The sequence below is a fragment of the Priapulus caudatus genome, unplaced genomic scaffold (assembly GCF_000485595.1).
Source record: "Priapulus caudatus unplaced genomic scaffold, Priapulus_caudatus-5.0.1 Scaffold602, whole genome shotgun sequence".
NCBI classification, from domain to species: domain Eukaryota; kingdom Metazoa; phylum Priapulida; class Priapulimorpha; order Priapulimorphida; family Priapulidae; genus Priapulus; species Priapulus caudatus.
The window spans coordinates 1-11,580 of record NW_014577663.1 but is presented as its reverse complement, the minus strand read 5'-3'; the positions used below and the strand labels follow the sequence as shown (position 1 = coordinate 11,580).

Genomic DNA, 11,580 nt, shown 5'->3' with positions numbered 1-11,580 from the left:
TTGGATTGGTTATTAACGCTATGATAGGCGAGTTCCGAACTGAAAAATGTATTAATTATTATGAAATTATTATTAAATAAAATCTTATTGTTATGTCCCGTCGTAAGAACTATAACATTTATTGTATAGGGTTAATGCTGGTTTAATAACTAACAACAGGCTACACTTAAACCCGGCATTCACAGCAGCGAGGCTGGGCTGCACAACGTCTACGCGTAGCTCGCGTGCTAGCAAGTGCCAGCCACAAAGAACCGTACGGCACACCTGCTGCGTTTCGAATGACCTACTGACTCGAAGCCATTTAATGCAGAACAGTTGTGCCGTGAAAACACTTAATCACATAGCGTGATTCGTATCATTATTATGGGCAAAAGTAGCCAAAATTGTGGAAATCATTTTACTATTAAGAGCCAAGCAGTGAAATTATGGAATACACAATGTTTACTGTGGAATGACGCGCTCGTTGACTTGCGATAGCGAGTGAAAATGCAGGAATTTTCTTCTTCTTTGATGCAATGCATCGGCGCGGGCATTTCATTATTTTACGAAAAGTCAACGGGCTTGCAGTAGTACAGGAGTAGCTCACGTCGTTGAGCCCCATTCATTGCCAAATCCAACAATAGGCGGGGCTTATTCGTGCCTACAGATATGCGAAAATGAAAGAAAAGACTTTAGCACTGTGCGCAAACAGCGTTGGTTATATTCGTTATTTGGGCCACTCTATCGGATGAAACCGTTCTAGCCTTAGCAGAATGCCCTAGTTCCTGAGATCGGCCGATTCCGATTGTCCGAATGATATTGTACTCACAAATTTGATCATTAAAGGGGGGGCGGCCGTGGACTGTGATTGGAAGACACAAAGTGTCAATCCTTTTCGCGCTAGCGCCTCGGATCATGGCCGCGTTACGTCTAGTGCGTGGCTACTATGCAAAGATTGTCTATGTGTGTTGTAACTACTGCCAACGATTGTTGTAGTGTGTGGTAACTTACTGCAGGATTGTCTATGTGGGTCGCGTAACTATAGGCTGAGAGGGTCTATGTCCCAGGGTACTGCCAGAAACGTACCCTGCTGGTACCGTCCGCGTATACCGGAACGTTTACCTGGGACTTATCTAATTGCTGGACCGTACCTCGCCACTCCACTAACGAGGTCTAGGGGAGTGCTACGTCTCCTCCTAACCTAATCCTAACCATATTGTCGTGAGTGAACTGCTAGCTATAATCAGTGTATAGAATGTAATACATGTATAGGCTGTTTTTTGACAAATATGTATTATACTAGTCTGTGACTCGGGAGGCTATGTTTATTAGAAAGCTATATGCGAAAATGGTCTCATAAAAACTGCGTATATATTCTCGGTATATTAACCAAAAAATATTTCAATTTGTTATTTTATTAGAAGATGTTGCTGCGGATGGTTAAATTACTGTTTTTTGTTTTTCTATTGGCTGGCATCTTCCATATTTCACCGCGTATCATATAGTGCTGTACACACGCGGGCTAACGGGTTGAGCTTTACGTTCTTAGAATCTAGATAATATAAACACAGTGTATATATATGATCTTCTGCTGATTCTGAGTTTATTGAAGCGCGAGAGGTTCAATTAATTAGCAAATATCTACGCGCGGTCGCTATCGCCACATAGGGAATATACGCACGGCCGTTATGGGCGTAAGAAAATGTACAATTAAAACTATCATATGGCGCGAACGATTGAGTTACATTATCTAAGAAAATCTAGGATACATATAACACATGTGTTATCTATAATCGCTGTGATTTCTTGAGTTTATTGAAGCGCCGACGCTGGTTTAATTAATTAGCAAATATCCTACGCGCTGGTATTCGCAACATTAGGAATATACTGCACGGCTATGCGGAGCGTAAGCATGAAAGTGTAAATTAAACATATCATATGGCGCGAACGATTTGAGTTACCATTTCTAGAAATCTATACATATAAACACATTGTTAATCTATGGTCTCTGTGATTCTTGAGTTTATTGAAGCGCGGTGTTTAATTAAATTAGCAAATATCTACGCGCGGCTATCGCACATAGGAATTATTAGCGCACGGCTATGGGAGGTAAGAATTAAAGTTATCAATTAACTTATCATATGGCGCGAACGATTTGAGTTAATTTCTAGAAATCTAATACATATAAACCACATGTGTTTATCTATCGTCTCTGTGATTTCTTGAGTTTTATGAAGCGCGAGTGGTTTATTTAATAGCAAATAATCTTACGCGGGTACGCTATCGCAACATAGATATACGCACCGGCTATGGCGGTAGAAAGTGTACAATTAAACTAATCATATGGCGCCGCGAACGATTGAGGTTTACATTCTAGAATCTTAGATAAACATAGACACATGTCTTAACTATAATCTCTGTTAATTTTGAGTGGTATTGAAGCACGATTAGTCTAATTAATTATCGGACATTGTACAGCGTATCCATACAGCGCTGTACTTGAGCGGCAGCGTGTGCGATCCATTTGGAAACAATACGGTTTCTAATGCTGAGTTGGTGTTGTCTATTGTCGCACTCTCTGGTAAAAGGCGATCTACTGCGGACTGTAGACATGCGCTCTTGTGGCGGATCTGTACTGTACCAACGCGTCGCCGGATGGCGTATAGTGGAATACCCATCATACTGTGGGAAGCTGTTGAATAATGAAGTTGGAGATCCATGAATAAGCAGTCACGGACAACGCGTCTGGGGTGGCCTGCGCACACCGCTGAGTACGTCGCATGACCACTGGCACGAAAAACCCGTGGGGCTTAGCTCAGCCGAAGTTGCATCAAACGAATTGGGCTCCGCCCTCTTTTCAGTCCTTTAGACCGAAGAATATTCGTTATTGAGGTCGTGGGTTTGCACGGGCAGCAGCATATGCTTTCTTAGATTTTCATCAGAGTGGATGTACTGTCTATTCACTCGCACGCATACATGTGAGTGGCTGACGTGCATGCTGTTTGTCTCATGAGGGTCAACAGGCGTGGAACACTCTATGCACCTGTTCTTTTATTGTAGTGATCACGGGGTAGTCTAATCATTGTATATTCTAACAAACACGACACTCAGGCTAATATGGCCGAACAGAATATATTTTATGGTCTGCTGCAGGCGACGATTTTTGCGCCGTATGAGTCACGAGAATACCGGCGTAACACTTCTATATATGCGTCCGAAAACCCCTGGTAATCAGAGAAACAATTGTTAATATGCGGCGGGTTCGAGCCTGTATTTTGAACGTGAACGGCGAAAATTCTGCGATCGAGAGGTTAATATCTGTATGTAGAAATACCTGGCGTGCACGTAAGCGTGCCACAGGAGAAAAGGTCTCTTAGAAATTGTAATAATATATTCAAGCAGGAACTTACACATGGGCCCGTTGTTTCGAAACAAATTAGTCTTAACATTAGCTCTTACATTAACTTCACTCGCAAAACCGTTGACAGAAACAATCGCAACGTTATACACCCGTCACACGGGCGTGGGCTTACTGCGCTGTACGGCGACGGAAATATGGGCGAGCGCGCCAAGGGTTGCATAAGCGTTGGTAATAAGCGTGGTGGAACCAGGACTCGGTGTGGTCCAAAATAAAACGCCAAGGCTTCGGCGATCTGACTGGAACGCGGTGAGACGCGGTGGGGGTCGCGAAGGTCGTGAGACAAGCGTCGTAACATCTCATAAAGCGTAGTACACGCGCAGTACAGCGTGCAAAGACGCTGCGAAAATGGTAAACATTTTCACGGCGAATTCATGATCTGTCTCATCCGATTGCCGATCTGGTTTCATTGCGATCTGTCTCGGCACCGGCACGGCCTCGGGCCTCTGGTGCTGTTTTTCGGCATCGTGGTGTCTACTCAGCAAACGCCAAACTATGCAGTTAAAATTTCCGAAATCTTGACCAGCTTATATAAGTCGCCGTGAGAACGTGGTAGAACGCGTTGAGGTCGCCGTGCAGTCGCGCATACAGTCGAAGACGGTGGTAAGACCCCATGAGCGTGGTGAGAGCGCCCGGCGAACGGCCGGTGATCGCGTTGCCAGGCCACTACGATCTCAATAGAAACGCCATAAGCGCGAGAGGTCGTTTGGCGGGTGCGCCGTGAGAACGCGTATGATCGCACAGGTCGCGGTAAGAGCTGCGGTTTTTTTCAAGTTTGTAATTTGTTGTGACTTTTTTCTCGCGTTGTGTTTCGGTTTGCGGCGACCTTGTACATTTTCTGCGTCCGGCCGTACGGCCTCGGATGGTCGCGCCGGGTGTGACGGGGCGTATTACGGAGAATGAAAAATTCTCGAAAATATCTCTTAACATCTACGAAGAGGCCCAGACGCTCCTCGTAACTTTAATATTAAGTTGAACAATAAACACATTTACACTACGAATTACAATTATAGTGATATTATATTTTTATAATAATGATATAAAATGTGTTTTTCTTGAAAACGTTCAAATCATTAATTATCTACGATTGATTAAACAAACAATACATTTACAAATGGCGGTTATGGCATTGTTCTTCGTTTTTAAATGTTTGCCAGATTGCCACGACTCTCGGCGTTCGTGTTACAGTGTGGAATTTGTTCTTGTTGTGCAGAATAATTCATGTACCGTGTCGTTTTTCATCAAATATTACTATATATGTGGTTAGCCAGCATATATGCACAAATTCTGTGATTCACAATAATGTGTATGAATTTTGAATTTGTGATCGATTCTTCATCAATCTATTTGTGACATGAAATTATGATAGTCTGTTATCGTTGAGTTGCTCGAGCTACGATGTGTTCTGGTCAACGCTACTCTCGTAGCATTAACATTAGTCGTAAGTGTTATCGTAGCCTTAACATTAGCATTCACTTTACGATGTTTCTGACAATCGCGGCCCAGATCTATATTGCAGATACATACTCGTGCCCGTTGCTATATATATATAGTTATTATATATATATATATATATATATATATACATATATATATTGGTTGCTAGAGATTCAGGTAACGATAGTTGACGTCAGCCATCAACTACTTGTTTTAACTTTTGCCTCGTGTTCGATGCGGTCACGTTTAATTGTCCCTCACTGGCGTTTTATGGGTAGAGTGAGAGGGGGAGAAGGTGGAGGAGATAGAGTGGCGAATAGCAGAGAAGGGAAGAGGTAAAAGAGAGGGAAGAGTAGAGTACGTATAGATGCTTGCATGCGTTTACGCTTGGAATACAGCTATAATATCTGCAGTTTTAGTAGTAAAAACAATGCGACAAATGACGTGCGCAAATGAGAAGTATATACACTTTAGATATAAGCGATATGTTAGTATTCACCATAACCTTAGTTATTTTGATGCATCGGTGTAACTGCGATACGCGCGCACCGTTTTCTTATGTTTTATACTGCAGCCGTCTTCCGGCTATTACCAATAAAATAATAAACCACCATTTAGTGGCATAGAGCATTTTAAATCAGAACGCCGTCAAACACTGCCTATTACGTAACGTTTCGTTAAGTTTAGTACGCTTATTATCCGCGTTAGAAATCATTTACAACGCTCGCAAATAAACATATGCTCATGAAAATGCGAGATATTGAACGCATCCTTGGTTATAATTTCTATTGGTCTTTCCTGCGATTGATGCTATATGTAGACGAGGGAGCAGAAATAGGTACTGTCGAGCCGAGCTGGCCCGCCCGCCCGCCGGCCGGCCGCCGGGCGCCGGGGGGGCCCCGGCGGCGCGGCGGCCGGCGCGCCCGGCGGCCCGCGGGCGGCGGCGCGCGCCCCCGGCCGGCGGGCGCGGCGCCGCCCCGCGCCTGGAGCGTTTCATGTTCGCGTCTTCCCCCCCGCCCCCCTAACACGCGGACCTTGTCGTACCGTATCCAGTCCATTCACATCACATTATTCCATACTGTTATCCTTGCTCATTCGCCGACATACAGTTTTAGTTTAGTGCGAAATTATTGCCGACGCATATAATATATATATAGATCGAGGTAGCTTTCGAATGGATCGGTATAATGCTGATACTATTTGGCAACATCGGCTGACCACTAAAAGGCAACGCTGAGCACGCGTTGTACGAATGCGGTGCTGATGTCGAGGGTTACTGATCGAGGGTACTGCATGCCGAGGGTACTGATTGCCTTGCAGGGTATTGATGGGAGGGTAGTGATGCTGGAGGGTACAGGTGTTTCACCTGCTGCTATTGGTCTGTGATAGCAAATACAATTGTGCAGTTACGGTAATGCTATATGCGCCGTTTGTCAAAGGCTGCTACTGTCAGAGAACGGAACACGGATTCATCTCTATTGGTATCGCCCACCACATAAAAACTCCCGTTGCATTTTCATCGGTATTATGCTGACTTATTAGCAATTGAATCGAATGAATACCTAGCTTGCTTTGTATGTATCGACAACGGAAGGGAAATAACCTTACATGTTCCCTAACCTCTCTCGTTTTTCTCTCTCTCTTCTCTCTCTCTCTCTTCTCTTCCTCTCTCTCTCTCTCTCTTCTCTCTCTCTTTCTCTTTCTTCTCTCTCTCTCTCTCTATCTCTCTCTCGCTCGCCTCTCGCTTCTCTCTCTCTCTTCTCTTTCCCTCCCCCTCCTCCCTCCCTTCCCTTCCCTCCCCTCTCTTCTCTCTCTCTCTCTCCTCTCCTTTCCTCCCTCCTCTCTCTCTCTCTCTCTTTCTCTCTGCTCTTCTTCTCTCTATGTGCCGCAGCACCAAACCGATCAATTGCTAGCTAAAATTGAGGATTCGAGCTGCTAGACAGCGGAGAGCACACAGTGTCACCGCCAGCATAGAGGAATTATAAAATTGCGCGGCGAAGGGGTACGGTGACACGTTAGCCAAAGAGAAATTACATTGCGGAAATCACACGGTTTTGGGGGGGGGGGGGGGGGGGGGGGGCGGGGGGGGGGGGGGGGGGGGGGGGGGGGGGGGGGGGGGGTGGGGGGGGGGCTGGTGGGGGGGGGGGGGGGGGGGGGGGGGGGGGGGGGGGGGGGGGGGGGGGGTCTGGTCACCGTTAGCGCAATAGATATTATGATAAGCGGGGAGGGGTAAGGTACTCGTCAGACATAGGACGTGTATTAGCATGGTCGCGGGCTTGGTGACACGCGCTGAGATCAAATGGGCACCGGTGGTGTGTAGGTGACGCGGCACGACAACAGAGCCATTATAGATTGGGGGACGGCACAGGTTCCCAGTAGTAAGGACGTGACATACAACATGAGCGCGACATGGCGAGACACGGGGACACGTACGACGATATAAGCTCTATCACTCATTTTTTCGTGAGGGTTTGTAGGGCGCGTCAAGGTCGCCTACGTACTAAGCTGCTCTCTGTTGGTACTACACTAGCCCGCTATTACGCACACGCGTGCGTAAGCTACGCTATATCGTCTGTTCTGCTGTTGATCTGTTATAGGTGATCATTGGCGCAGCGCAGTCGTGACGGGCCTCGTGAACTTAAAACCGCTTCCCGGTTATTGTGTCGCTCGCAGCTGCCTAGTCGGCTGCCCGCGCACGCCGCTGCGCCGCGCTGCATCACGGTACGCTTTGAAATATTTCACGGTTTTCTCGGTATCCTGATTGGTCGACGGTCCGAGCAGCGAGAGAGCGCGAGCGTGCGGCCGTGCCCTGCATACGTGCGACGGTATACCTTAAGCGAGTGTGTACGCACATAAGACGAGATTTGATACTGGATTCGTGACCGCTCGCTCGGGCCGACTATCCTCCGGCCATACAGACACTCACCGCTTCACCGTTGCGTGGAGCGATTGATCGGGCAGGTGAGGCGAAGGAGCAGAGGCACCTGAGGAGCCAGAGTCGACGGATCAGTTTGCGACCGGTTCTGTGTGTCACGGACGTTGCTTTGTGCCTACTAGGTGTTATATTTACGCGATGGCTAGCGAGAAACGAACATGTAACACGTAATATGCCGTCGGTTGATATGTCCGTCCGTGCTTGCGTTTGCTGAGAGTGAAGTCTGCGATCGACCTAACCGCTTATGACTAACTTGTACCTATATCTGGCCATATTTGTGGTATTAAACGCAATACACGTTATGTATATATATTTATATATATATATATATTATATTATATATAGTATAATTATTAGACGGAGAGAGAGACAGAGAGTGAGAGAGAGTATTAAAGGTGGTTGGTCCATTCGAGGACATCTAGGCTCTTCTCTATAGTTGTTGATGCGATATGATGGATATCACGTTTGCGTTTTCACGGCTGGCGAATGATGTATGGCGAGAGCTTAGCTTTTTTCCACCCGATTGGCATCGTGATGTGATGGACCACGACGTATGTACAGTAATGATCCAACAGTAGGGCCCTCTACCCAAACAGTAGCCGTCGTCATTACGGGATCCATTACCTCTATTATTAATCATTCATCGTGTACTAGCGCCGGAGAAAAAAATCAATAATTAATCCGGTGTGATTATATCGCAGCGCATTTAATTATATCTTTGTTTGCGTGAATTCGATGATTTTGAAGAAAGGAATCTCGCGTTAAGTCGAAGTAGCGCTAACGTGCTTTATTCACATCGATGACTGTTGCATATATCTATATGTTGCAGTTGTTGCTATATTATAGTGTTTATTATAGGTCACGCACTTACAAGTTATCGCAAGTCGTGACGTATGTACCTCACCGCTTATTACTAACAAATCATGCTGACCCTTGCAGTCACCACACGCGTGCATCACGGCGGGCTGAAGGCTCCCGCTTCACCGGTTTATTGCGATAATGCTATAAACTCGGATGAACGGAGCGGATGACAGCGTGAATAAATGCATCTGATGACTGCGTTTATAGATGACTGCAAAAAAGGCATACTGGTAGCTCGCCCGCAGCACGTCACCATGGGTAGCAGAACGGTGGCAGCGCCACCTGGCAGCAGCGAGATGAAGCGCGACACGTCGTTTGGAGACACGCTAAACCTGAGCTTTATTGACGACAGCGATATAGATGAAATAAGCAGATCGCCTTCTCACAAATCTAAGGTAGACTCACATGGGTGTAGTATATAAAAACACGTGTAAAGTAAAAGCTCATGCACAGATGTGAGGGTCTCAGGCCCCTTACCCATATACACACATTACATCATAATCGTAACGCCAACAGCCTGTAATGCTAAAGCTAAGCTAAGCCTAACCTTAATATAATACTAACTCTCTAATATACACACGGGGCTCCGAAGGTGTGCTTGGGTCAGTATTAGGTAGAAGTTCGCGGTTGTAAGATAAAAGCACGGAGGTGCAAGGTAGAGGCAGGAAGGTGTAAGATAGAAGCACGGAGGTGCAAGGTAGAGGCAGGAAGGTGTAAGATAGAGGTAGGCAGGTGTAAGATAGAAGCAGACAGGTATAAGATAGAGGAAATATGTGTAAGATAGATGGAGACAGAATAAGATAGAGGCAGACAATATAAGACAGAGGCAGACAGGTGTAAGATAGAGGCAGACAGGTGTAAGATAGAGGCAGACGGGTGTAAGATAGATGCAGATAGATGTAAGATAGATGCAGGTAGGTGTAGATAAGGGAGGCAGGTGTACGATAGAGGGACAGGTGTAATGATAGAGAGAATATGTTTAAGATAGAGAGAGACAGAATTAGATAGAGAGCAGAGCCAGTATAAAAGACAGAGCAGGACAGGCGTAAGATAGAGGCAGGTGGTGTAAGATAGAGGGCAGACAGGTTAAGATATGAAGCAAGGCAGGTGTTAAGATAGGAGGCAAGACAGGTGTAAGACTAGATAGACTGTATGTAAGATAGAGAGGCAGCGTGTAAGATAGAGCAGGACAGGTGTTAAGATAGAACAGGCAGGTGTAAGATAAGAGGCAGAAGGTGTCAAGATAAGATGCAGAATGTAAGTGTAAGCATAGAAAGAAGACAGGTGTATGATAGAGGCAACAAGGCGTAAGATAGAGGCAGGTAGGTGATAGATAGAGGCAGACAGGTGATAAGATAGAAAGGCCAGGCAGGTGTAAGATAGAGGCGGAAAGGATGATAAGAATCAGAGGCGCAGACAGGTTAAGATAGGATAGCACGCAGGCTGTAAGACTGAGAGGCAGACAGGTGTAAGAGTAGAGCAGACAGGTGTAAGATGAGAAGACAGCGTGGTAGGATAAAGGCAGGCAGGTGTACGAAGGAGGCAGAGTGGTGTAAACCATAGAGGCAGACAGGGTATATGAAACGAGAACAGGCAGGTGTAAGAATAGAGGCAGCTAGTGTAAGATAGAGGCAGACAGTTGCAAAGATGAGGCAGACAGGTGTAAGCATAGAGCAGAAAGGTGTAGATAGAGGCAGGAGTTGTAAAGAAGGGCAACGGTAGTTGGTAACATAAAGGCAAGCAGAGTGTTAGAAGAGAGGCAGGTGTAAGATAGAGGGCAGACGGAGTAAGATAGAGGCAGACAGGAGTAAGATGGAGGCAAGACAGGTGTAAGATAGAGGCATGACAGGTGTAAAGCATAGAGGCAGGCAGGTGCTAACTGAGGAAGGGCAAGGTGTAAGATAGAGGCAGGCAGGTTGTGAAAATGGAGGCAGGAGGTGTAAGATAGAGGCAGACAGGAGAAACATAGAGGCAGACAGGTGTAAGCATAGCGAAGGCAGGTTGTAAGATCAGATGCAGATATATGTAAGATAGGATGCAGGCAGGTGTAAGATAGGAGGCAGGCAGGTGGTAGCGATAGAGCCAGACAGGTGTAAGATTAGAGGAAATATGTTTATCGATAGAGAGGCAGCAATTCAATAGAAGGCAAGACAGTTAATAAGACAGTGGCAAACAGGCGTAAGAGTAGAGGCAGGTAGTGTGTAGATAAGGCAGACAAGGTGTAAGCACTAGAAGCAGGGCAGGTGTAAGATAGAGGCAGTACATGTGATAAGATAGATGCAGATGTATAGTATAGATAGAGGCAGGCAGGTGTAAGATAGAGGCAGACAGGTTAAGATAGAAGCAGGCAGGTGTACAGATAGAGGCAGACAGTGTGATAAGAGGCAGACAGGTTAGATAAAGGCAGGCAGGTGTAAGAAAGAGGCAGGTAGAAGTGTAAGATAGAGGCAAGGCAGGTGTAAATAGAGGCAGGCAGGATGTAAGATAGAGGCAGAAGTTGCAAGAGTAGAGGCAGACAGGTGTAAGAGTAGAGGCAGACAGGTGTAAGCGATAGAGGCAAGGCAGTTTGTAAGAAAGAAGGCAGGTAGGTGAATAAAGGCAGGCAAGGTGTAAGAATAGAGGCAGACAGGTGTATAACGGCCTAGAAGGCAGCAGGTGTAAGATAGAGGCAGGCAGGTGTAAGAAAGAGGCAGGCAGAGTGTAAGATAGAGGCAGGACAAGGAGCTAAAACGATAGAGGCAGACAAGGAGTAAGATTGAGGCAGACAGGTGTAAAGCTAGAGCAGGCGTTAAGATAGAGGCAGGCAGGTGTAAAGATAGAGGCAGCAGGTGTAAGATAGAGCAGAAGGAGTAAGACTAGAGGCAGAAGCAGTAAAAGATGGAGGCAGACAGTGTAAGATACGAGGCAGACAGGTGTAAGCTAGAGGCAGGCAGGTGTAGATAGGAGGCAG

At 46.1% G+C, this 11,580-nt stretch overlaps 1 long non-coding RNA gene across 21 annotated transcripts in view; it reads left to right on the top strand.

Annotated features, from left to right (window-relative positions):
* LOC106812042 overlaps window positions 1-11,327 on the top strand; it is a 12,019-nt gene extending 692 nt beyond the window's left edge. For 8 of the 21 annotated variants that reach the window (XR_001394257.1, XR_001394264.1, XR_001394255.1 and 5 more), the window contains exon 3: window positions 9,465-9,507. This is a non-coding gene — a long non-coding RNA (uncharacterized LOC106812042). The other 13 variants (XR_001394267.1, XR_001394260.1, XR_001394262.1 and 10 more) reach the window with 13 other exon arrangements.
* The last annotated feature ends 253 nt before the right edge of the window (window positions 11,328-11,580 follow it).